At 39.5% G+C, this 26,263-nt stretch overlaps 1 pseudogene; it reads left to right on the top strand.

Annotated features, from left to right (window-relative positions):
- Positions 1–25,821, top strand: part of LOC130867534 (uncharacterized) — an 80,739-nt pseudogene extending 54,918 nt beyond the window's left edge.
- The last annotated feature ends 442 nt before the right edge of the window (positions 25,822–26,263 follow it).

Genomic DNA, 26,263 nt, shown 5'->3' with positions numbered 1-26,263 from the left:
GATTTCTTTCCTTTTCCTACAAGTTCAAGTCTATTCTCAACTTTCTTTTATATCAGATTCATGCTTTCTGCTTTTATGTTGCGCTCTTTGTTACATTTGAAATGAGTTTTGTGCAAGATGATAAACATGGCTGTGTGTGCATTCATCCACATGCAGCCCTCCTGCAAGGCCAGCAATTTGACTGAAGATATTGTCTTTTCTCCAGTGTATATTTTTGGCATATTGTGAGAATTCAGGTATTTATATGTCTGTGGCTTATGTTTGGTTTTCTAGTTTGATTCCATTGATCAATATACCTGTTTTCATGCCAAATCCTTGCTGTTCTTAGATTATTATTCATTTTGGTTTTTGAAAAGAAAACAAAACTATTTTTTTATTTTTTATTGAAAAAAAAATTCCCCCTCCTCCCAGCCTCCCATTTCCCTTCCCCTCCTCCCACTCCTCTCCCCCTCCCCTACTCCTTTCCCCCTCCCTCTCCAGTCTGAAGAGCAGTCAGGGTTCCCTGCACTGTGGAAAGTCCAAGGTATCCCTCCTCCATCTAGGTCTAGGAAGGTGAGCATCCAAACTGGCTAGGCTCCAACAAAGCCAGAACATGAAATAGGATCAAAACCCAGTGCCATTGTCCTTGGTTTCTCATCAGCCCTCATTGTCCACCGTGTTGAGAGAGTCCGGTTTTATCCCATGCTTTTTCAGTTCCAGTCCAGCTGGCCTTGGTGAGCTCCCAACAGATCAGTCCCTCTGTCTCAGTGGGTGGGTGAACAACTCGCGGTCCTGACTTCCTTGCTCATGTTGTCCCTCCTTCTGCTCCTCATTGGGACCTTGGGAGCTCATTCCAGTGCTCCAATGTGGGTCTCTGTCTCTATCTCCATCCATCACCAGATGAAGGTTCTATGGTGATATGCAAGATATTCATCAGTATGGTTATAGGATAGGGCCATTTCAGGTTCCCTATCCTCAGCTGCCCAAGGAACTAACTGGGGACATCCCCCTGGGCACCTGGGAGCCCCTCTAGGTTCAAGTCTCTTGCCAATCCTAAGATGGCTCCCTTAATTAGGATATATGCTTCCCTGCTCCCATATCCATCCTTCCTTTATCCCTACCATCCCAATTCCCCAAGTTCTCCCCATCCTCCCCTTCTCACTTTTCTCTCCTCATCTCCCCTTACCCCTATCCCACCCCACCCCAAGATCCCAATTTTTTGCCCGGCAATCTTGTCTACTTCCCATATCCAGGAGGATAACTATATGTTTTTCTTTGGGTTCACCTTCTTATTTAGCTTCTTTATGATCACAAATTATAGACTCAATGTCCTTTATTTATGGCTAGATACAAATTATGAGTGAGTACATCCCATGTTCATCTTTTTGAGTCTGGGACACCTCACTCAGGTGGTGGGAATGCAAACTTGTCCAACCACTTTGGAAATCAGTGTGGCGGTTTCTCAGGAAATTCGGGATCAACCTACCCCAGGACCCAGCAATACCACTCTTGGGAATATACCCAAGAGATGATCTATCATATTACAAAAGCATTTGTTCAACTATGTTCATAGCAGCATTATTTGTAATAGCCAGAACCTTGAAACAACCTAGATGTCCTCAATGGAAGAATGGATGAAGAAAGTGTGGAATATATACACATTAGATTACTACTCAGCGGTAAAAAACAATGACTTCTTGAATTTTGCATGCAAATGGATGGAAATAGAAAACCATTTTTGTTTAAAAATTTTACATACCAACCACAGTTCTTACTCCTTCCCATCCTCCCATTCTCTCCACTTTCCTCCCACCTCACCCCTATCCACTCCTAAGAGAGGGTAAGGCCCATTGCTTTAGTGAAGGTCCAAGGCCCTCCCTACCATATCTAGGCTGAGCAAGGTATCCATCCAAAGATACTGGATTCCTAAAAACCCAGTAAAAGCTGTTGGGATAAATTCTGGTGTCACTGCCAGCGGTCATATAACTGTCATCCACATTCAGAGGGTCTAATATGATCCTATGCTGTTTCCTCCCTGTCCAGCTAGATCAGAAATGAAAAGGGGGACATAACCACAGACACAGAGGAAATTAAGAGAATCATTAGATCTTACTACAAAAGCCTGTATGCCACAAAACTGGAAAATGCAAAGGAAATGGACACTTTTTTAGATAAGTGCCATATACCAAACCTAAACCAAGACCAGGTGAACGATCTAAATAGACCTGTTAGTCACGAAGAATTAGAAACAGTTATCAAAAATCTCCCTTCCAAAAAAAGCCCAGGACCAGATGGTTCCAATGCAGAATTCTACCAGAATTTCCAAGAAGAGCTAATACCTATACTCCTTAATGTATTTCACAATATAGAAACAGAAGAGTCATTGCCAAATTCCTTTTATGAAGCTACAGTTACCATGATACCAAAACCACACAAAGACCCAACCAAGAAAGAGAATTACAGGCCTATCTCACTCATGAACATCGACACAAAAATTCTCAATAAAATACTGGCAACCGAATCCAAGAACACATTAGAAAATTATCCATTATGATCAAGTAGGCTTCATTCCAGAGATGCAGGGCTAGTTCAACATACGCAAATCTATCAATGTAATCAACCATATAAATAAATTGAAAGAAAAAAACCATATGATCATTTCATTAGATGCTGAAAAAGCATTCGACAAAATTCAACACCCCTTTATGATAAAGGTCTTGGAGAGATTAGGGATACAAGGGTCATACCTAAATATAATAAAAGCTATTTACAGCAAGCCGACAGCTAACATTAAATTAAACGGAGAAAAACTCAAAGCCATCCCACTAAAATCAGGAACACGACAAGGATGTCCACTCTCTCCATACCTCTTCAATATAGTGCTTGAAGTTCTAGCAATAGCAATAAAACAACATAAGGGGATCAAGGAGATCCATATTGGGAAGGAAGAAGTTAAGCTTTCTTTATTTTCAGATGATATGATAGTATACATCAGCGACCCCAAAAACTCTACCAAAGAACTCCTACAGCTGATAAACACCTTTGGTAATGTGGCAGGTTACAAAATCAACTCCAAAAAATCAGTTGCTTTCCTATACACTAAGGTTAAGGAAGCAGAGAGGGAAATCAGAGAAGCATCACCTTTCATGATAGCCACAAATAGCATAAAATATCTTGGGGTAACTCTGACCAAGGAAGTGAAAGATCTATTTGGCAAGAACTTTAAGTCTTTGAAGAAAGAAATTGAAGAGGACACCAGAAAATGGAAGGATCTCCCTTGCTCTTGGATTGGGAAGATCAACATAGTAAAAATGGCAATTCTACCAAAAGCAATCTATAGATTCAATGCAATCCCCATCAAAATCCCACCAAAATTCTTCACAGATCTGGAGAAGACAATAATCAACTTTATATGGAAAAACAAAAAACCCAGGATAGCCAAAACAATCTTATACAATAAAGGATCGTCTGGAGGCATTACCATCCCTGACTTCAAACTCTATTACAGAGCTTCAATATTGAAAACAGCTTGGTACTGGCATAAAAACAGAGAAGTTGACCAATGGAATAGAAGACCCTGACTTTAGCCCACAAACCTATGAACACCTGATTTTCGATAAAGGAGCTAAAAGTATACAATGGAAAAAAGAGAGCATCTTCAACAAATTGTGCTGGCAAAACTGGGTGTCAATCTGTAGAAGAATGAAAATAGATCCATATCTATCACCATGCACAAAACTCAAGTCCAAATGGATTAAAGACCTCAATATCAGTCCAAACACACTGAACCTGATAGAAGAGAAAGTCGAAGTACTCTACAACACATGGGCACAGGAGAACACTTCCTACGTATAACCCCAGCAGCACAAACACTAAGGACATCATTCAATAAATGGGACCTCCTGAGACTGAGAAGCTTCTGTAAAGCAAAGGACACTGTCACTAAGACAGAAAGGCAACCCACTGACTGGGAGAAGATCTTCACCAACCCCGCAACTGACAAAGGTCTGATCTCCAAAATATATAAAGAACTCAAGAAATTAGATCGTAAAAGGTTAATCAATCCAATTATAAAATGGGGCACTGAGCTGAACAGAGACTTTTCAACAGAAGAAGTTCAAATGGCCAAAAGACACTTAAGATTGTGCTCAACTTCCTTAGCAATTAGGGAAATGCAAATCAAGACAACATTAAGATACCATCTTACACCTGTCAGAATGGCTAAAATCAAAAACACCAATGATAGCCTCTGCTGGAGAGGTTGTGGAGAAAGGGGCACACTCATCCATTGCTGGTGGGAATGCAAACTTGTGCAACCACTTTGGAAAGCAGTGTGGCGGTTTCTCAGGAAAGTCGGGTTCAACCTACCTCTCGACCCAGCAATACCACTATTGGGAATATACCCAAGAGATGCCCTAACATACAACAAAAGTATATGCTCAACTATGTTCATAGCAGCATTGTTTGTAATAGCCAGAACCTGGAAACAACCTAGATGCCCTTCAATGGAAGAATGGATGAAGAAAGTATGGAATATATACATATTAGAGTACTACTCAGCAGTAAAAAAAATGACTTCTTGAATTTTGCATACAAATGGACGGAAATTGAAAACACTATCCTGAGTGAGTTATGGCAGACCCAAAAAGAGGAACATGGGATGTACTCACTCATATTTGGTTTCTAGCCATAAATAAAGGACATTGAGACTATAATTTGTGATTCTAGAGAAGCTAAATAAGAAGGTGAACCCAAAGAAAAACATATAAGCATCCTCCTGAATATTAACCTTCATCAGGCGATGAAAGAAGACAGAGACAGAGACCAACATTGGAGCACTGGACTGAAGTCTCACGATCTAAAGGAGGAGCAGAAGGAGAGAGAGCACGAGCAAGGAACTCAGGACCGCGAGGGGTGCACCCACACACTGAGGCAATGGGGATGTTCTATGGGGAACTCACCAAGGCCAGCTGGCCGGGGTCTGAAAAAGCATGGGACAAAACCGGTCTCGCTGAACATAATGGACAATGAGGACTACTGAGAACTGAAGAACAATGGCAATGGGTTCTTGATCCAATTGCGCATAATGGCTTTGTTGGAGCCTAGGTAGTTTGGATGCTCACCTTAATAGACCTGGATGGAGGTGGGTGGTCCTTGGACCTCCCACAGGGCAGGGAAACCTGCTTGCTCTTTGGGCTGAGGAGGGAGGAAGACTTGATTGGTGGATGGGGGGGAATTGGAGGTGGTGGCGGGGAAGAGGCAGAAATCTTTAATAATTAAATTAATTAATTAATTAATTAATAAAAAATAACATATGGAAAAAAACCACCAAGGATAGCCTTTGCTGGAGAGGTGTAGAGAACGGGGTACCCTCATCCATTGCTGGTGGGACTGCAAACTTGTGCAACCACTTTGGAATTCAGTGTGGCGGTTTCTCAGAAAAATTGGGATCTACCTACCCCTGGACCCAGCAATACCACTCTTGGGAATATACCCAAGAGATGCCCTATCATATGACAAAAGCATTTGTTCAATTATGTTCATAGCAGCATTATTTGTAATAGCCAGAACCTGGAAGCAACCTAGATGCCCTTCAATGGATGAAGAAAGTGTGGAATATATACACATTAGAGTACTACTCTGCACTAAAAAACAATGACTTCTCGAATTTTGCATGCAAATGGATGGAAATAGAAAATACTATCCTGAGTGAGGTAACCCAGACCCCAAAAGAAGATCATGGAATGTACTCACTCATAATTGGTTTCTAGCCATGGATAGGGGCCACTGAGTCTATAATTTGTGATCCTAAAGAAGCTAAACAAGAGGGTAAACCCAGGGGAAAACATATAGTTATCCTCCCAGCTATGGAAAATAGACAAGATTGCTGGGCAAAAAATTGGAATCTAGGGGGTGGGGTGGGATGGGGTGAGGGGAGTTGGGGAGAGAAAAGTGTGAAGGAGAGGGTGAGGGGAACTGGCGGAATCGACGTGATTGGGGATAAAGGAAGGTTGGATAGGGGAGCAGGGAAACTCATATCTTATTTAAGGGAGCCACCTAAGGTTTGGCAAGAGACTTGAACTTGAAATGGCTAGCAGGTTCCCAGGGCAATGTCTCCAGTTAGTTCCTTGGGGCACCTGAGAATAGGGAACCTGAAATGAACCTATCCTATAACCATACTGATGAATATCTTGCATATCACCATAGAACCTTCATCTAGTGATGGATGGAGATAGAGACAGAGACCCATACTTGAGCACCGGACTGAGCTCCCAAGGTCCTAATGAGGAGCAGAAGGAGGGAGACATGAACAAGGAAGTCAGGACCATGAGGAGTGCACCCACCCACTGAGACAGTGGGGCTGATCTATTGGGAGCTTACCAAGGCCAGCTGGACTGTGACTGAAAAAGCATGGGATAAAACCGGACTCTCTGAACATGGCGGACAATGAGAGCTGATGAGAGGCCAAGGAGAATGGCATGGGGTTTTGATCCTACTTCATATTCTCGCTTTGTGGGAGCCTAGACAGTTTGGATGTTCACCTTCCTAGACCTGGATGGAGGGGGGAGGACCTTGGACTTTCCACAGGACAGGGAACCCTGACTGCTCTTGGGACTTGAGAGGGAGGAGAAGAAGAGTGGGGGGAGGGGGAGAGGGGCGGGAGGAGGGGGAGGGAAATGGGAGGTGGGGAGGAAGCGGGAAAAAAATTTTGTTTTCAACAAAAAAAAAAAGAAAATTATCCCAAACTAAGGAAAGTTATGTCTATGAAGATCACAGAAGCACACAGAACACCAAATACAATGGATCCAAATAGAAAATCCTCTTGCCACATAATAATCAAAACAATAAACATACAGAATAACGAAAGAATATTAAGAGCTGCAAAGGAAAAAAGCCAAGTAGCATATAAAGGTAGACCTATCAGAATTGCACATGACTTCTCATTGGAGACAATGAAATCCAGAAGGTTGTGGTCAAGCATTGTGTAGACATTGAAAGACCATGGACAACAGCCCAGACTACTATACCCAGCAAAACTGTCAATCACCATAGAAGGACAAAACAAGATATTCCATGACAAAACTAGATTTCACCAATACCTGGACACAAACCCAGCCCTTCACAAAATACTAGAAGGAAAACTCCATCCCAAGGAAGATGGTTCCATCAACAAAAACACAGAGAATTGATGATCTTATAACAGCAAATCCCAAAAAAAGGGAAAAACACATAAATTAACATCACCAACAATGAAAACTAAATTAATAGGACGTAGCAATCATTGGTACCCAAACTAACCATGAGGAAGAGAGAGAATATCCTAATTAACAGAATCAGAAATGACAAGGGTGACATAACAACAGACATGGATGAAATACAGGGAATCATCAGGTCATATTTCAAAAATCTGTACTCCACAAAATTATAAAACTTAAAGAAAATGGACAACTTTCTGAATAAATATCACTTACTAAAATTAAATAAAGACCAGATAAGCAAATTAAACAGACCTATAACTGCTGAAGAAATAGAAACTGTCTTCAAAAGTCTCCCAACCCAAATAAGCCCAGGACCATATTTATCAGCCCAGAATTCTACAAGATTTTTAAAGAACGACTAATAACAATACTCCTCCAATTATTCTACACAATATAAACAGAAAGAACAATGCCAAAATCTTTCTATGAGGCTACAATTACTCTGATACCCAAACCATTGAAAGATATTCCTAAGAAGGAGAAATATAAACCAATCTCACTCATGAACATTGATGCAAATTTACTAAATAAAATACTACCAAATCAAATCAAGAACATATCAGAACCAACATCCAACATGACCAAGTTGGATTCAGCCCAGAGATGCAGGGATGGTTCAAAATATAAAAATCTGTCAACATAATCCACCATATAAATGAGCTGAAAAATAAAAACAACATGATACTCTCATTGGATGTTGAAAAAGCTTTTGACAAACTACAATATCCCTTAATGATAAAGGTCTTGGAGAGAGCAGGGATAAAAGGAACATACCTAAACATAATAAAGGCAATATACAGCAAGCCAACAGCCAACATCAAACTAAATGGAGAGAAACTGCCAGCGAATACACTGAAATCAGGAACAGGACAAGGTTGTCCACTCTATACATATCTACTCAATATAGTTCTAGAGGAACTGGCTAGAACAATAAGACATCAAAAGGAGATCAAGCGGATACAAAACAGGAAAGAAGTCAAACTCTCACTCTTTGCTGATGATATGATAGTTTACATAAGCGATCCTAAAAAAGTCAACCAAGGAGCACTTTCAATAATATAGCAGAATACAAGATTAACAGAAAAAAATCTGTAGCCTTCCTGTACACAGATGATAAAAGGGCTAGGAAAGAAATCAGAGAATTAACACCCTTTACATTAGCCACAAATAGCATAAATTATCTTGGAATAACTCTAACCAAACAAGTGGAAGACTCATATGACAAGAACTTTAAATCTTTGAAGAAAGAAATTGAAGAAGACACCAGAAAGTTGAAGGATCTCCCATGCTCTTGGGTAGGCAGCATTAACATAGAAAAATGGCAATCTTACCATAAGCAATCTATAGATTCAATGCAATGCCCATCAAAATCCCAGCAAAATTCATCACAGACCTTGAAAGAATGGAACTCAACTTCAAATGGAAAAGAAAATACCCAGAATAGCCAAAACAATCCTGTCCAATAAAAGAACTTCTGGAGGCATCACAATCCCTTACATCAAACTTGACTACAAAGCTACAATAGTAAAAACAGCATGGTATTGACATAAAAACATATAGGAGGACTAATGGAACCAAATAGAAGACCGGGACATCAATCCACACACCTTCAAACAACTGATTTTTGACAAAGAAACAAAAAATTTTAAATGGAAAAAGAAAGCATATTTAACAAGTGGTATTGGCATAACTGGATATCAACATGTAAAAAGAATGAAAATAGACCCATATCTATCACCATGCACAAAACTCAAATGGATCAAAGACTTCAATATAAACCACACTGAACCTTATAGAAGAGAAAGTGGGAAGTACATTTGAATGTATTGGCACTGGAGACCACTTCCTAAATATAGCCCCAGAATCACAAACACTGAGAGAAACAATTAATAAATGGGACTTCCTGAAACTGAAAAGCTTCTGTAAAGCAAAAGACACAGTCCACAAGACAAAACAACAGCCTACAGAATAGGAAAAGATCTTCCCTAACCTCACATCAGACAGAGGTCTGATCTCCAAGATATAAAAAGAACTCAAGGAATTGGTTACCAAAAGAACACATAATCCAATAAAAAGTGGAGTACAGACCTAAACAGAGAACTCTCAACAGAGTAATCTAAAATGGCTGAAAGACACTTAAGGAAATGTTCAACATTCTCATTCATCAGAGAAATTCAAATCAAAACAACTCTGAGATTCCATCTTACACCTGTAAGAATGGTTAAGATCAAAAACACTGATGACAAATTATGTTGGAGAGGTTGTGGGGCAAAGGGAGCACTTCTGCATTGGTGGTGGAAATACAAGCTGGTACAGCCCCTTTGGATTTCAGTGTGGTGATTTCTCAGAAAATTAGGAAACAACCTTTGTCAAGACCCGGTAATACCACTTTTGAGTATATATCCAAAGGATGCTAAATCGTGCCATAAAGACATGTGCTGAACTATGCTCATAGCAGCTTTGTTAGTCATAGTCAGAACCTGGAAATAATCTAAATGTCCCTCGACTGAAGAATAGATAAGGAAAATGTAGTATATTTATGCAATGGAATACTACACAGCAGAAAAAAATGACATCTTAAATTTTTCAGGAATATGAGTGGAGCAAGAAAACATTATTTTGAGTGGCCCCACAGACTGCCCAAGCCAGCCATACAGCTGTCACCCATTTTCAGAGAGCCTAGTTTGATGTTAAGCAGGTTCCCCCTCTATTTGTCCAGAGTCAGTGAGCTCCCACCAGCTCAGGTCAACTGTTCCTTGTTCTTGACTTCTTTGCTCATATTATTTCTCCTCCCTCTCTTTGACTGGTCTGCAAAAGCTTGGCCTAATGCTTAGCTGTGGATCTCTGCACCTACTTCCATCAGTTGCCAGATGAAGGATCTATGACAATTAGGTAGTCATCAATATAATTTCAGGGGAAGGGCAGTTAAGGCACCCTCCCCACTATTGTTTATGGTTTTAGCTGGCATCATTCTTGTGGATTCCTGGGCATTTCCCTGGTGCCAGTTTTCATGCTAGCCCCATAATGGCTCCCACAATCAAGATAGCTCTTTACTTGCTCTCCCTTTCTTTCTTTTTCCCACCTTGGCCATCCTGTTCTGTCATCTTCTCCTCTTCCCTCCCCTTCACCACCCACCCTCCTATCTTCCCCCTCTCCATGCTCCTAATTTTCTTAGGAGATATTTTCTATTTCCTCTTCCCAGGGGATTCCATGTACTTCTCTCTTAGGGTTCTCCTTGTTACCTAGCTTCTCTGGGGTCGTGGACTATAGGCTGGTTAGCCTTTGCTTTCAATCCAATATCCATTTATAAATGAATACATACTGTGTTTGAAAGGCTTCATATTTCAAGACTGACTAAATCTGAATATAATCCATATTCATTAGAAAATGTTCTTAAAGAAAACACAATTGTTTAAAAAATAGGATTTAGTATTATTCAGAAAATATGAAGTGTTATTTCTAAGGCAATTTTATTAGCAGACTAATTCAAATAATATGTATCACATTTCCTTTTACATACTGCATTATAACAAAATAGTGTATCAAATAGGAAAAGAGAAAACAAATGAAACATTATTAATTTTTTTCTTTTTTCTTTTTGATATTTGAGATAGGTTTCCTTTCTGTAACCCTGGCTGTCTTGGAACTCATTCTGTAAACCAGACTGGCCTCAAATTCATAGAGATCTGCTTGCCTTTGCCTCCTAAGTGCTGGGATTAAAGGCATGCACTACTACTGTCTATCTTACACAGATCTTTAAAAAATATTATTGGTAGCTTGATTGATTTTATATGGGGTTCTTTCTCTGTGTGCAACTATCCACCAGAAGAGGGTATCAGATCTCATAGGACTACAGTTACAGATGGTTGTGGGCCAGAATCTCAGGAAAAGCAGCCAGTGTTCTTACTCTGAGCCCTCTCTGCTGCCCATCACATCAATCTTAAAATATGAAGTATGAACAAAATTAGTTTTGTTATTTGGGTTAAATCTTCATTCTTGGTTTAAAGATATTATAAATATTGCAATTACAGGTGAAACCTATTAACATCTATTCTATTATCTAGTGGTAATAAGTTGTATAAATAATATTAAAAAATACTTGGTATAACTGGTAAATATTTTAAATACAAAGTATTTCAGTCTTCTGTAATGAAAAGACAATTTAATTCCACCACAAGAATATCACTTAGACAGCTTCGGGGTGAAGGGGTCCGGGGAATCAGCAGGGAATGACCTGCTGCTGGGGCCTCTTTGTTCTATCCCACCCTGTGTCTTAAGCCTGCCTTTTTGTCTGCAAGGTCCTTGGAGCCCGGGTAGAGCCCTGCTCCTGTGCTGAGCAGATCCTGAGAAGGAAGTGAGTAGCCGCATGGCTGGATGGTCTCAGGGAACTGAGTATGGGCCCCTTCCAATTCCCTAAGCTTTTCTGGCCATCCAGTGGGGTGTGTTCTTGGATGCTGGCTTTCTTTACCACTTTTCACACTGCCCCCAAGCACTCCTTTTCATTTGCAAGGACCTTGAATCCCCCAACTCAAACTGCTTCAGGGAGAAGGTACAGGGAGTCAGCAGGAAGTATCCTGCCACTGAGGCTTCTTTGTTCCATTACACCCTGCCTCCCAAGCCTGCCTTTTTGTCTGCAAGATCCTTGGAGCCTGGCCAGAGACCCAGATCCTGTGCTGAGCACATCCAGAATAGTGAGTGAGTAGCCTCGTGGCTGGATGGTTCTGGGGAACTGAGTATGAGACCCCTCCAAATCCCTAAGCTTTTCTGGTCATCCAGCAAGGTGTGTCCCTGGCTGCTGGCTTTCTTTACCACATTCCACACTGCCCCCAAGCATTCCTTTCCATTTGCAAGGTCCTTGGATCCCCCAATTCAGCCTGCTTTGGGGTTGAAGGGTCCAAGGAGACAGCCAGGAGTATATTGCCTCTGAGGCTTCTTTGTTTCATTTCATCCTGCCTCCCAAGCCTGCCTTAGTGTCTATAAGGACCTTGGAGCCTAGCAAAATGTCCTGCTCCTGTACTGAGAGCATCCAGAGAGGTGAATGAGTGGCCGTGCAGCTGGACAGTCCCAGGAAACTGAGTACAGGCCCCTTCCAACTCCTTAAGATTTTTTGGCCATCCAGTGGGGTGTGTTCCTGGGTACTAGCTTTCTTTATCACATTCCACCCTACCCCCAAGCCTGTCTTTTCTTCTGCAGGTCCGTGGATCCCCCAGAACAGCCTGCTTCATGAGGGAGGCAATCTGAGAGCCTGCTCCAGTGCTGTGGGGACCTAAGAAAGGGCAGACCAAGAAAAACTCTCAAGTACACAGTCAGCCACAGCAAAGATTGGACTAAGACCCCAAGTCTCTGCTGGCCTCATTTGAAGGAAGAGATGGGCACGAACCAATGCAAGAATTACTCCAACATTCTAAAAAGAAACATGATGACACCAGAATCCAGCAAACACACAAAAAGACTTGAACATCCTAACCCAGAAGAAGTAGAAAAATTCAACTGTAAATGTAACCTTATGAAAATGATGGAAATCCTTAAACAATAAGTGAAAAACTCTCTTAAAGAAATGTTAGAAGAAAGTAATCAATCCCTCAAAGATACCCAAGAAAACCAAGAAAAAGCAATCAAACAGGTAAAGGAAACAGTTCAAGTCTTGAAGACCGAAATGGAGGTAATGAAGAAAACACAAACCAAGGGATGGCTGGATATAGAAAATCTGGGTAAATAAACAGGAACTACAGAGACAAATATAACCAACAGAATACAAGAAATAAAAGAAATAATCTCAGGTGCTAAGGATTCAATAGAGGAAATAGACTCATTGATCAAAGAAAACAGCAAATCCAACAAATTCTTAACACAAAACATCCAGGAAAGATGAGACACCATGAAAAGATCAAATCTAAGAATAATAGGGGTAGAAGAAGGAGAAGAATTACGGCTCAAAGACCCAGAAAATATATTCAACAAAATTATACAAGAAAACTTTCCCAACCTAAAGAAGGATATTCCTATGAAGGTAGAAGCTTACAGAACACCAAATAGACTGGACCAAAAGAAATATCCCCTCACAATGTAATAACCAAAACACAAAACATACAGAATAAAGAAAGAAGAGCTGCAAAGGAAATAGGTCAAGTAACATATAAAGGTAATTCTATCAGAATTACACTTGACTTCTCAATGGAAACCATGAAATCCAGAAATGAAAACCATGAAATCAGGCACTAAGAGACCATGGATGCAAGCCCATACTACTCTACCCTGCAAAGCTTTCTTTCACCATTGATGGAGAAAACAAGATATTCCATGACAAAAACAGATTTAAGCAATACGTATCCACAAACCCAGCATTACAGAACGTACTAGAAGGAAAACCTCAACCCAAAAAATCCAACAACACCCACAATTGCACAGACATCTGGCAACTCTCCACCAATACAACTCAAAGAATGGAAACATACAAATACTACCACAAAAATAACTGGAATTAACAACCACTGGATATTAATATCACTTAAAATCAATGGATTCAATTCACATATAAAAAAACACAGGTTAAGGGAATGGATACAAAAACAGGATCTAACATTTTGCTGTTTACAAGAAATACACCTCAACCTCAGAGACAGACAGTATCTCAGTGTAAATTGTTGGGAAAAGTGTTTCCAAGCAAACAGACCTAAGAAACAAGCAGATGTGGCTATACTGATACCTAACAAAATTGATTTTAAACTAAAATTAGTCAGAAGAGATGGAGGACACTTTATACTCATAACAGGAACATTTCATCTAGGTGAAGTCTCAGTCCTGAATATCTATGCCCCTAATATACAAGCACCCACCTATGTAAAAGAAACATTACTAGAACACAAATCACACACCAAACCCTACACGCTAACAGTAGGAGATTTCAACACCCCTCTCTCACCAATGGACAGGTCAAACTGTCAGAAACTTAACAGAGAAATAAGAGAACTATCAGATGTAATGAATCAAATGGACTTAACAGAAATCTATGGAACATTATACCCAAAAAGGAAAGAATATACATACCTTCTTCTCAGCATCTCATGGAACCTTCTCGAAAATTAATCACATACTCAGTAACAAAGCAAACATCTACAGATATGAAAAAAATTGGAATAACCACTTGTGTCTTATTGGATCGCCATGGAATAAAGTTAGAATTTAACAACAATACTATCCCCAGAAAGCCTAAAAACTTATAAAAATTAAACAGGCAACTAGTGAACTACCTTTGGGTCAAAGAAAAAATAAAGAAATTAAGGTCTTCCTTGAATTCAACAAAAATGAAGACACGACATACCCAAACCTATGGAACACTATGAAAGCAGTGCTAAGAGGAAAATTTATAGCAATAAGTACCCACATAAAGAAAATGCAGAAAGCTCACATTAAAGATTTAACAGCACATGTGAAAGCTCTAGAAAAAAAGAAGCAGACTCACACAGGAGGAGTAGAAAACTGAAAATAATCAAGCTGAGGGCTGAAATCAACAAAATAGAAACACAGTAAACAATCCAAAGAATTAATGAAACAAAAAGCTGGTTCTTTGAGAAAATCAGCAAATTGGAAAACCCCTATCCAAACAAATCAAAAGGCAGTGAGAGAACAGGAAAATTAACAAGATCAGAAATAAAAAAGGGGACATAACAACAGACACTGAGGAAATTCAGAGAATTATTGTCTTTCTACGAAAGCCTGTATGCCTCAAAATTGGAAAATGTAAAAGAAATGGACATTTTTTAGATAAGTACCATATACCAAAATTAAATCAAGACTAGGTGAGCAATTTAAATAGACCTATAAGTCATGAGGAAATTGAACCTGTCATCAAAAACCTCCCAACCAAAAATAAAAGCCCAGGATCATGTGGTTTTGTGCAGAATTTTACCAGAAGTTCCAAGAAGAGCTAGTACCTATACTTCTTAATGTGTTCCACATAATAGAAACAGAAGTCATTGCCAAATCTTTTTAAGAAGCTATAGTTACCCTGATACCAAAACCACACAAAGACTCAATCAAGAAAGAGGATTACAGACCAATCTCACTCATGAACATCAATGCAAAAATTCTCAATAAAATACTGGCAAACCAAATCTAAGAACACATAAAAAAATCATCCCATATTATCAAGTAGTCTTCACCCCAGAGATGCAGAGCTGGTTCAACATATGAAAATCTATCAATGTAATATATCATATAAATAAATTTAAAGAAAAAAAACGTGATCATCTCATTAGATGCTAAAAAAGCATTTGACAAAATTCAACATCTCTTTATGATAAAGGTATTGGAGAGATTAGGGATATAAAGATCATATCTCAATATAATACAAGCTATTTAAAGCAAGCCAACACTGAACAACAAATTAAATGGAGAGAAACTCAAAGCAATTTCACTAAAATCAGGAATAAGACAAGGCTGCCTACTCTCTGCATATCTCTTCACCATAGTGCCTGAAGTTCTAGCAACAGCAATAGGACAACTTAAGGAGATCAAAGGGATTTGAATTGGAAAGGAAGAAGTCAAACTATTGTTATTTGCAGATTATATGATTGTGTACATAAGTGACCCAAAAAAAACTCTACCACAGAATTCCTATAGCTGATAAATACATTCGGCGATGTGACAGGATAGAAGATCAATTAAAAAATCAGTATCCTTCCTAAACACAAAGGATAAAGAAGCTGAGAGGGAAATCAGAGAAACATCACCTTTCATGACAGCCTCAAATAGCATAAAGTACCTTGAGGTAACACTAACAAAGGAAGTGAAAGATCTATTTGACAAGAACTTTAAGTCTTTGAAGAAAGAAATTGAAGAGTATACCAGAAAATGGAAGAATCTCCCATGCTCTTGGATTGGTAGAATCAACAAAGTAAAAATGGCAATTCTACCAAACACAATCTATAGATTCAATGAAATCCCCATCAAAATTCCAACAAAATTCTTCAAAGACCATGAGAAAACAATAATCAACTTGATATGGTAAAATAAAAAACCCAGGATAGCCAGAACAATCCTGTATAATGCAGGAACTTTTGGAGGTATCAAATTCGACCACAGATCCATAGTAATTCAAACAGTTTGGTATTGGCATAAAAACAAAGAGTTGACCAATGGAATTGAACTGAGGAGCCGGATAATAATACACAAACTTATGGACATCTGATTTTTGACAAAGAAGCTAAAATTATACTATGGAAGGAAGAAAGAATCTTCAACAAATTGTGGTGGCATAACTGGATGTCAACCTGTAGAAGAATGATAATAGATCCATATCTATCACCATGCACAAAACTCAAGTCCAAATGGATTAAAGACCTCAATATAAATCCAACCACACTGAACCTGATAGAAGAGAAAATGGGAAGTAGCCTTCAATACATGGGCACAGAAGACCATTTTTTATGTATCACCACAGTAGCACAGACAATAAAAGCAAAAATGAATAAATGGGACCTCCTGAAACTGAGAAGCTTCTATAAGCTAAGGACACAGTCATTAAGGGAAAAAGGCAATCTACTGAATGGAGGAAGATCTTTACTAACCCAACATCAGACAAAGCTCTGATTTCAAAATATATAAAGAACTCAAGAAAGTAGACATTAAAAATCTAAACAACTCAATTTAAAAATGGGGTCCTGAACTGAACAGAGAATTCTTAACATAAAAATTTAAAAGATACTTAAGGACATGTTCAACTTCCTTAGCTATCAGGAAAATGCAAATCAAAACAACTTTGAGATACTGTCTTACACAGGTCAGATGACTAAAATCAAATGATAACCTATGCCGGAGAGGATGTGGAGTAACATTCCATTGTTGGTAGGAATGCAAACTTGTGTGACCACTTTGGAAATCATTGTGGTAGTTTCTCAGAAAACTGGGATTCGACCTACCTCAGGATTTAGCAATACCACTCTTGGGAATATACACAAAAGGTGTCCAATCACACTACGAAAGCATTTGTTCAATTATGTTTATAGCAGCATTATTTGTAATAGCCAGAACCTGGAAACAACCTAGATACCCCTCAATGGAAGAATGGATAAAGAAAGTGTGGCACATCTACACATTAGAGTAGTACTCAGCGGTAAAAACAATGACATCGTGCATTTTGCATGCAAATGGATAGAAATAGAAAACACTATGCTGAATGACATAACTCCAATTAAAAAATATGAATATGGTATGTACTCACTCATTAGTGGATTCTAGCCATAAACAAAGGACATTGAGGGTATAGTTCATGATCCTAGAGAACCTAAGTAATAAGGTGAACCCAAAGAAAAATATATATAGATCTTCTGGGGCATTGGAAGCAGACAAAATCTCCAGGCAAACGTTGGGAGCATGGGGGTTGGGGTAGGATGGGGGAAGGGGAGAGGGAGGGAGAGAAGGGAGAAAAGGAGGGTTGGGGAGAGCTTGGGGTAGTGGGATGGTTGAGATGGAGGAAGGATGGATATGGGAGCATGGAAGAAGATATCTTTTTTTTTTTTTACTTATTTATTTATTTTTATTCTTTTTTAATTAAAATTTCCACCTGCTCCCCATTTCCCATTTCCCTCCCCTCCTCCCAAATATTGCCCTCCCCCCACTTCCCTCCCCCTATCCCCACTCCTCTTCTCTTCCCCCCACTCCATTCCCCCTCCCTCTCGATACTGAAGAGCAGTCCAAATTCCCTGCCCTGCGGGAAGACCAAGGTCCTTCTATCTACGTCCAGAAAGGTGAGCGTCCAAACAGGCTAAGCTCCCACAAAGCCAGTTCATGTATTAGGATCGAAACCTAGTGCCATTGTCCTTGGCTTCTCATCAGTCTTCATTGACCGCCATGCTCAGAGAGTCCGGAATCAACCCATGCTTATTCAGTCCCAGACCAGCTGGCCTTGGTGGGCTCCCAATAAATCAGTTCCACTGTCACAGTGGGTGGGTGCATTCCTCGTGGTCCTGATTTTTTGCTCATGTTCTCCCTCCTTCTGCTCCTCATTTGGACCTTAAGAGCTCAGACCGTTGCTCCCAATTGAGACTCTGTCTCTACCTCGATCCATCGCCAGATGAAGGTTCTAAGGTGATATGCAAGATATTCATCAGTATAGGATAGGGTCATTTCAGGTTCCCTCTCCTTAGTTGCCCAAGGTACCAGCTGGGGACATATTCCTGGACACCTGCGAACCCCTCAAGAGTCAAGTCTCTTGCCAACCCTAAGATGGCTCCCTTAGATAGGATATATACTTCGCTGCTCCCGTATCCATCCTTCCTATATCCCAACCATCCCAATCCTCCGAGCTCCTCCCATCCTCCCCTTCTCATATTTCTCATCCCATTTCCCCTTTGCCCCATGCCACCTCACCCGCAAGTTCCCAGTTTTTGCCCTGGAATCTTGTCTACTTCCCCCTCTCCATGCGGATGACTATATGATTTTCTTTGGGTTCACTTTCTTATTTAGGGAAGAAGATATCTTAATTAAGCGTTAAGATATCTTATTTTAGAGTTGTCAAGAGGCTTGGCTCTAGAGGGCTTTCCAGGAGTCCACTGGGATTACCATAGCTAGGACCCAGAGCAGTGGAGGAGAGCGTACCTGAACCAACCTTGTCCTATATTCAGACTGATGACTATCTTGAATATCACCATAGAACCTTTGTCCAGGGACAGACGGAGATAGAGACAGAAGCCCAGATCAGAGCACTGGACTGAGCTCCCGAGGTCCAGTTGAAGAGCAGAAGGAAGGAGAATATGAACAAGGAAGTCAAGACCATGAGGGGTTGGTCCATCCACTGAGAGAGTGTGTCTGATCTAACAGGAGCTCACCAAATCCAGCTGGACTGGGACTGAATGAGCATGGGATCAAACTGGACCACCTGAAGGTGGCTGAAAATTGGAGCAGACTGAGAAGCCAATGATAATGGCACTGACATTTGTCTCTACTGCATATACTGGCTTTTTGGGATCCCAACTATTTAGATGCATACCTTCCTAAGCCTTTATGGAGAAGGGTAGGTCTTGAACTTGCCCCAGGTAAGGGTACCCTGCCCTCACTTAGGACTGGAGGGTGAGGGGGGATTATGAGTGGGAGGAGGTCAGGAAGTGGAAATTTTTTTTGGTATTATTTATAAAATAATAAAAAATAATAAACTTAAAAAAGAATATCATTCAGATTCAATGTAATGCCCATCAAAATCCCAGCAAAATTCTTCAAAGAACTGGAAAGATCGGTACTCAACTGCATGAGGAAAAGCAAAAAACCCAGAATAGCCAAAACAATCCTGTCCAATAAAAGGTCTTCTGGAGGCATCACAATACCTGACTTCAAACTCTACTACAAAGCTACAGAAATGAAAACAGCTTGTTACTGGCATAAGAACAGGCAAGAGGACCAATGGAACTAAATAGTAGACCCGGACATCAATCCACACATCTTCAAACACCTGATTTTTGACAAAGAAGCAAAAAAAAATATTAAATGGAAAAAAGAAAGTATATTTAACAATTGGTGCTGGCATAACTGCATATCAACATGTAAAAAATGAAAATAGAGCCTTATCTATCACCATGCACAAAACTCAAATGGATCAAAACCAAATGGATAAATGACCTCGACATAAAGCCAGCCACACTGAACCTTATAGAAGAGAAAGTGGGAAGTACACTTGAATGTATTGGCACTGGAGACCACTTCCTAAATATAACCCCATCAGCACAAACACTGACAAAAACAATTAATAAACAGGACCTCCTGAAAGTGAAAAGCTTCTCTAAAGTAAATGACATGATCAACAAGACAAAACAGCCTACAGAATAGAAAAAGATCTTCACTAACCCCATATCAGACAGAAGTCTGATCTCCAAAATATGAAAAGAAGTCAAGGAATTGGTCAGAAAAAGAAGACTTAACCCAATAAAAAAAATGGAGTACAGACCTATGTTGAAGGAGCTGCGGGCAGGCCTGCTCTTCGTCCGGTCCGGCTCCCACATGGTTAGCTTTACATCCGAAATAACAACACACAAATTGTATTCTTTTAAACACTGCTTGGCCCATTTCTATTAATGTGTGTAGCACCACGAGGTGGTGACTTATCTTGCCTAACCCATATTTAGTAATATGTTTAGCAACAGTCTTACTGGGAAAGATTCAGCATGTCTGACCTGGTGGCTTGCTCCATCACATCTGCCCTGGAGAGCAGCGGCATGGTGTCTGAGTTCACTTCCTCTTCCTCCCAGCATTCTGTTCTGTTTACTCCACCCACCTATGTTCTAACCTATCAGGCCAAACAGTTTCTTTATTAATTATGCAATGGCATTCCTCCATCTTTACCCCTTTTTTGTTTAAACAAACAAAAAAAGAAGTCTTTAACTTTAAAATTGTAAAATTACATATAACAAAACCTTTATCAAGCAAGAATTACAGTTACAATATTTACATCTATTTTATCTTTTATCATAATAATGGAAAACTATAATTATCCATTCAACTCTATCAAAGACTCCAGAAGGATATAATGTTACCTAAGTAAACAAGAAATAAGCAACTTTAAAACTCTAGAAATCACAGAGACATCTCACTGCCTGGACAGTTACCCAAAGATTTTTTGTACCATTGGGGCATCCATCTTTGGCCTACAGGCCCATAGTATCCAGCAGACTTTTTCCATGAAGCAGGAAATTTCAAAGAAAGTTTAGTCACTATCTGCTGTGTCATGCAGAATGTCTCGCAGACTCTTTCATGAATCAGTAACCCCAAAGGATCATCTCACCTTTAGGCAAGTTCAGCAGTCCTCTTTCTGAGGGTTCTTTGTGTCTAGTTTATGCAACAGTCCAGGCAAGAGCAGTTTCTTGCCCAAATGGCTATCAAATTCCCTAAGGAGCCTCTTTGATGCCCATCTTCCTCTTGAAGTAGATTGGTGCTGCCAGGAGCAGACATGTCTCATTGTCATGAAAAACTCTAAGTTATTAAAACATTAAATGCCATATTCTGTAGTCTTTGAAAGATATGAAGATTGCCTATCTGAAATATATCTATGTACATCCAGAAAAATCTAACTAACATGACTATAAGCTTGATTATTATTAATTATTATCCATTAACAACCTATATACATTAGATTTTTACATGAACTACACAATCAAAATACCCTAATCACTATCAGAAATATATATATATATATACATATAACAAAATTGACCTTAAATTTATATCAACGAAACAAAACTTATACCAATGTAAATTATCCATATCTATATCATATCCCCCTTTAAATGTAAAAGAACATTTATAAACAATATTTGGGAATATGGGCGCAGTTATTTCTCTCCAAACTGCTTCCTGCTGTATAGGGGCGCTGTTAATCAGGTCTTTCATGGTATAACCTGTGTGCTAGATTCATCTCAGTCAGCAGTCGAGTGAAGTAATTTTTTGAAGGTGTTCACATCAACCCTTCAGGAGGGCGTGGTCCTTCACACCATATTGGGATAGAAACAATCCACAGGGTCTCATCCTCTGTGAAAACAAAAGAAGAAACTCCTTTCCAAAGCATCATGTCCTTAGATCCAAATTTTAAAGTCAAGGTATTTTCAAAATGTCTGTGTTGGATTAGTTCAGCAGCATTTATATACAAATATCCTTTAGCAGCTGTTGCTCCTTCCTCACCATTAAAACAATTCAAAGAGAGTATAATAGCATACAGTATCAAAATTTCCATCTTTGTGTGACTTTAACTCTATTTTGTTTATTTTTCCTTTTTGAGACAGATTTTCTGTATATCTTTATCCTGGAATAACTCTGTAGATCAGGCTGTCCTTGAACTCTCAGAGATCTGCCTGTCTCTGCCTCCTAGGCATTGGGATTTAAGGCGTGTGCTACCACACCTTGAAGTCTCAGAGGTCAATCTCCCTCTGCCTTCCAAGTGTTGGGATTAAAGGTGTGTCCTACCACACCCAACTACTCTCTTCCTTTTTTTGTTTTTTACTTTAAGAACTTTAATTTTTAGCCTACATATATTTTTAACACACTGTAAATAATTTAAAGGTTTTTTTTTGTTTTTGAATCTCTCTTTACTGTATCTCTCTCTCTTTTTATGACCACATGTGTGTTTATAGAGAGGATTAAAACCGTGGCTTTGACAGCTGGATCCAGCCCATTCGTTAGGTTTCCAGCCTCACAGCTGAGGTACCAACTGTAGCCATGTTTATTGCCACAAGTCTATGGCGTTTCAAGGTCCCCATCAGCAAGCAAGCTGCAGCACTCTGCTCACAGACCACACTCATTCGGACTGCCTAAAATAGTCGGAGTCTGTCCAGGTAGGACGGCCCAGAAAAATGGCATTTTAAAATGGCACAACTTTTTTCCTGCTATGGCTGAAAACAAACAAGCATGCAGTCAGCTTTTCATCAACACCGTTTAAGTGTTTTGTGGCAGAACCTCTTAAAAGAGCTGCAGGGTTTTTCAGCTAAAGCTGAGTCAGGAAGCCTCTCTTAGATGAGAGTGCTTGCTTGCCACTGGCAAGCAGAGCAGACCCAAGAAATTACTGCTACCAAGAAAACATGCTTTACTCTATTCTTTTCCAAGCTTTCTCAAGCTTTCTGTGGATTCAGTTGAGCGCCATTCTGTTGACAGAGCAGCGGGCAGGCCTGCTTTTCATCTGGCCCAGCTCCCACATGGTTAGCTTTACACCTGAAATAACAACACACAAATTGTATTCTTTTAAACACTGCTTGGCCCATTTCTATTAATGTTTGTAGCACCATGAGGTAGTGACTTATCTTGCCTAACCCATATTTAGTAATCTGTTTGGCACTAGTCTTACTGGGAAAGATTCAGCATGTCTGACCTGGTGGCTTGCTCCATCGCATCTGCCCTGGAGAGCAGCAGCATGGTGTCTGAGTTCACTTCCTCTTCCTCCCAGTATTCTGTTCTGTTTACTCCACCCACCTATGTTCTAACCTATCAGGCCAAGCAGTTTCTTTATTAATTAACCAAAGACCTTCCTCCATCAGATCTAAACAGAGAACTCTCATCAGATGAATCTAAAATGACTGAAAGACACTTAAGGAAATGTTTAGCATCCTTAGTCAGCAGAGAATTTCAAATCAAAACAACTCTGAAATTCCATCTTACACCTTCAAGAATGGCTAAGATCAAAAACACTGATAACAACTTATGCTGAAGAAGTTGTGAGGAAAGGGAGCACTTCTGCATTTCTGGTGGGAACGCAAGCTGATACAATCCCTTTGGATGTCAGTGTGGCAATTTCTCAGAAAATTAGGAAACAACCTTTGTCAAGACCCAGTAATACCACTTTTGGGTATATATCCAAAGGATGCTCAAATCGTGCCATAAGGTCATGTGCTCAACTAGGTTCAAAGCAGCTTTGTTTGTCATAGCCAGAACCTGGAAACAACCTAAATGTCCCTTGACTGAAGAATCGATAAGGAAAATGTGATACATATATGATATAGGTAGGCCTTCTGTCTATGTGTTACTTTCATTGGTTAATAGACTGCCTTGGCCTTTTGATAGGTCAGAAAATTTGGTGGGTGGAGTAGACAGAACAGAATGCTGGGAAGAAGGGAAGTGAGGCAGACACCATGGAGTCAGCCGCCAGGTCAGACATGCTGAATCTTTCCTGGTAAGCCACCACCTTGTGGTGCTCCACAGATTATTAGAAATGGGTTAAGCAAGATGTGAGAATTAGCCAATAAGAGGCTGAAACTAATGCGCCAGGCAGTGTTTAAATGAATCCAATTTGTGTGTTGTTATTTTGGCTATAAACTAGCCAGGTGTCAGGGACGCAGCCTGCCAACTTCACTACAGCACATATATACAGTGTAGTACTACACAGCAGAAAAAAATAATGACATCTTTAATTTTGCAGGAAAAAGGATAGAGCTAGAGAACATTACTTTGTGTGAGGTAACCCAAACCCAGAAAGACAATTATCACATGTAATCACTCAGAAGTGGTTTGAAAACATAAAGCAAGGAAAACCAGCCTACAAACCACAATCCCAGAGAAATTAGACAACAATGAGAATACTAAGAGAGACTTCCCAAGGATCTAATCTACATGGGAAGTAGAAAGTTAAAAAATACAAGATCTCCTAAGTAAATTGTGAGCATGCAGACCTTTGGGGATGGTTGAAGTTGGGAGGGAAGAAACAGGGAGGGGAGCAGAGAAAAATGTAAAGCTCAATAATAAGCAATAATAAAAAAGAATATCATTTAACCTTTAGTGGAAAAACTAACTTTTTTTAAACCAAAACATTTGGTTTGATTGTTTGAATGTCCAATGGTAATTTTGACTTTAATATAAAAAGCAACATCATGGTAATAACAGCATAACCCTCATTTTTTGAGCTCTTTGCTAATTTGTCACCTTTCTCCAACAGCATAGGGAGCCCTAAGAGTTAAATCCTCTCAAAACAACTCTGCTAATTCTTTTGTATTTACATATTTAGTTCATAATGGGAAAGAAAAGCTCATCACAGATTAAAAATTAAAATAAAAAAGAAGTGAAGCCTATCAGAAGTACGGATGAAAAATTTCAGAGGTCTTATTCATTTTCCATTTAATTTATAATTCCTAATTTTAAATAAATTGATATGTAAAACAAGAAAAAATTCTTAGCTAACAAATATGCACAATTTAGCATTTGACAGATTCAGTGAAATTGTTAACCCAAACCTCTTATAAAGGTAACTTTTGCCATAGTCATGGAATTTAAGACATCCTACACTCTTACATGTAGTACTGTAGACCTTAATACACAGACTTCCTAAATGAAACTATATGATAACAAGGACAAGATTTTAGAGTTTAGTGCTTTGCAAAGCATGATTCATTTTGATTTCCAACCATTCCCTGTGTTCCTGGCTCAACTATATACTTGTTTAATCTCATCTTCATTTTTGCCAATGTGAAGAAGTTCATCTTTAAGTTGAGTGGCCTCCTTACTGGCCTATCAGCATTGCTTTGAAATAGTTATTGCAGTCAGTTAGTGCTAGCATCTGTGGGAATTTAATGACATCATTGTGCAATTTATGTCCTTTGGATTATGGGAAGCTTATTGCCCTCAAAAGTTTAATGACTCAAGGACTATAATCAAGATATTTGTGCACACCCCTATAAATTCTACCTGGACCCTTTCACCTGAATTTCAGTAGGCAGAGAATCACTTTTTATGTGCCATTTTGATAAGTCCTCTAGTAACGGTTTCAACTGCAATGCTCTTTAATGTTAGCTCCATGAAAGATCCATTTGTTGAGATGTACATATATTGGTACAAGATCGCTGTCTTAGTTTTGTGTGTTAGCTGCCTTTTCACATCTGTTTCTGTGAGCTGGAACCACTTCATAGATTATGGCCAAATCACTCTTGATTTTCCACCTGACTTTCTGGTTAAAATAGAAGCCCTGATAAACAAACATTATACTTCTGTGTTTCCAATGGGGGTCCTTACAGTCATAATGTCAGTCTTTAGTGACATTTTTCTCTCTGAGATAATTTCTTTGAAACTACAGAGGCAGATGAAGGCCAAGTGTGCTTGCATAATGACCTATCAAGAGGCTTGAAGTGAGGACTCCTACATTTGCAACATCCGTCAGAAAGTTCCTAGAAGAAACTTCTTATTCATACACAAAACTCATGTAGTCATTAATTTATTCTAAATAAATCACTTGGTTTTCTGGGTCCATATAAATGACTTCCTCCTCTATCTTTCTAAAATGTTCCTTTCTTTGTTTTCACACTCTGAACTCTTAAGGCTATGATCATGTATGAGGACCTGACTGCAAACTCCATTTTAAAGAGGGAGATTCATATTAAGCCATATAATGAGCCAGGGTGTGGGTGATCTCATCTCTAGAAATGTGATGCCATAACAGAAATTTGAACAGATAATGTAAAAATGGTTAATTAAGAAGAGAGGGAGCTCACCCAAGGCAGCCTACATTGTGGAGCTTGGCCAGTTTTCACACTCTCAGGCCTTCAGATCCAGGTACCCCCACCTATCCA

Source organism: Chionomys nivalis, chromosome X (genome assembly GCF_950005125.1).
Source record: "Chionomys nivalis chromosome X, mChiNiv1.1, whole genome shotgun sequence".
Classification (NCBI taxonomy): domain Eukaryota; kingdom Metazoa; phylum Chordata; class Mammalia; order Rodentia; family Cricetidae; genus Chionomys; species Chionomys nivalis.
The sequence above is the reverse complement of the archived record's forward strand: the minus strand, read 5'-3'. Positions and strand labels throughout refer to the sequence as shown.